Source organism: Salvelinus sp. IW2-2015, unplaced genomic scaffold, assembly GCF_002910315.2.
Source record: "Salvelinus sp. IW2-2015 unplaced genomic scaffold, ASM291031v2 Un_scaffold16584, whole genome shotgun sequence".
NCBI classification, from domain to species: Eukaryota; Metazoa; Chordata; class Actinopteri; order Salmoniformes; family Salmonidae; genus Salvelinus; species Salvelinus sp. IW2-2015.
Window position 1 is genome coordinate 1 of NW_019957658.1, and position 2,051 is coordinate 2,051.

General features: G+C 46.2%; 1 pseudogene; it reads left to right on the forward strand.

The window, feature by feature from the left end:
• The first annotated feature begins 360 nt into the window (after positions 1–360).
• On the forward strand, positions 361–2,049 carry LOC139027489 (synaptosomal-associated protein 25-A-like; annotated as a pseudogene).
• The last annotated feature ends 2 nt before the right edge of the window (positions 2,050–2,051 follow it).

Below are 2,051 nucleotides of genomic sequence, written 5' to 3' on the forward strand. Positions count from 1 at the left end.
TGTGTTGATTGTGTCTGTGTTGGTGGGAGGGTTTATGTCTCCTCCATCTACAAGTCTATAAAGGAAGCCCTTTCTATCAACCACATAGACACAGTAAATACACTAGAATTCAATTGATCAGTAGGCCTACTCGAATCCGTTATTCATTGATAGAGGCTAAACATATTAATATACAGTTATATATATTTAATGTATTCCGAATATACTCATTGGTATGGTGTGTTGGTGGCGCTGCGCTTAGACTATCATTTGTATGCTGTGTTGTGGGCTGCCTTGCTGTCACTATGCATGGCTATTGTCATATTTATATTACATCAAATTACAGTTTTACATGCACACACACTGAGCTCACCTACACAGGACCCCTGACTGTACGTGTCCCTGCAGGATAAAGGGTGGGGCCAGGCGTGGGGGGGCCAACCAGGATGGAGTAGTGAACAGCCAGCCAGGGGCCCGGGTGGTGACGAACGTGAACAGATGGCCATCAGTGGGGGTTCATCCGCTAGGTGGAGTGTGTTGTGAATGGTGTGTGTGTGTGTGTGTGTGTGTGTGTGTGTGTGTGTGTGTGTTGTGTGTGTGTGTGTGTGTGTGTGTGTTGTTGTGTGTGTGTGGTGTGTTGTGTGTGTGGTGTGTGTTGTGTGGGTGTGTGTGTGTGTGTGTGTGTGGTGCATGCGCGTGCGTGCGTGCGTTCCCTCTGTAACTCCGAAGCTAGTTTCATGGAATATCCGATGTGTGTTTCCAGGGTAACAGACGACGCCCGGGAGAATGAGATGGATGAGAACCTGGAGCAGGTGGGCGGGATCATCGGTAACCTGCGTCACATGGCCCTGGACATGGGCAACGAGATAGACACCCAGAACCGGCAGATCGACAGGATCATGGACAAGGTAATGTCCATTATGTTGACGATGACAAATCAATCAATCAATACATTTTCAGCGTTAACGATTGGCAGCCCATCCTTGAGTTGACAATCCAAAAATATTTATTGATTGGTAGTTGATTGCTTGAATGACTTCATATCATCAGCTGATGTAAGAAGGGCTATATAAATACATTTGATTCGATCTCAATTCTCTCTCTCTCTCTCAGGCTGATTCCAACAAAACCAGGATTGATGAAGCCAACCAGCGCGCCACAAAGATGTTGGGCTAAGCTGCTTTAAACCCCTGACCCCCCCACCGTCACCCCTGCACCCCCCCACCGTCACCCCTGACCCCCCCACCGTCACCCCTGCACCCCTCTCAAGCATGTCATGGGGTGGTGCAAACATGCTTTTATCGTGGGACTTTTGCTGCGTTCATAACCAAGTGGGAAGGTGGTATTTACCACATAAGACTGGAAAGAAACCCACTTGAACGCCCCTCCAACTGGTAATTACTAGTGGGAAACACGTCTATCATCCCTGAGCTTCCACTTCTCCCACATGAGGTCACCTACTAAGGAAATTGCTTCTATAACAGCATTTTCGGCAGTTAAATGTAACAAAAAACATTATTTATAAAAATACATATATTAATATGATTTTTGAACACTTTACAAGCATGATGGCTGTACTTTTACTTTATGGTTGAATCAGCTTGTTGGCAATTAGCCAATCTGCGTTTCTCAACGTGGCCAAAACATGTGAACCAACTAGTATTTACAACTTCATAAACGGTAATTGCCAGCTTCTCACTTGGTAATGAATGTAGCATTACTCAGTAGGTTTGCACACATGCACATATCAGACCCCCCCCTCTCCTCTTCTTCCTGTTGTAAATGTTTTTCTGTGTCATCGGTCTTTGACTTTTATTAAAATGAGTCCTGGTTAATCGTCTCATCCTCTACTCTCCACTCTCTGTCCTCCTAAAGTTGTTCCTCTACCCTCCACTCTCTGTCCTCCTAAAGTTGTCCCTCTACCCTCCACTCTCTGTCCTCCTAAAGTTGTTCCTCTACCCTCCACTCTCTGTCCTCCTAAAGTTGCTCCCTACCCTCCACTCTCTGTCCTCCTAAAGTTGTTCCTCTACCCTCCACTCTCTGTCCTCCTAAAGCTGTTCCTCTACCCTCCA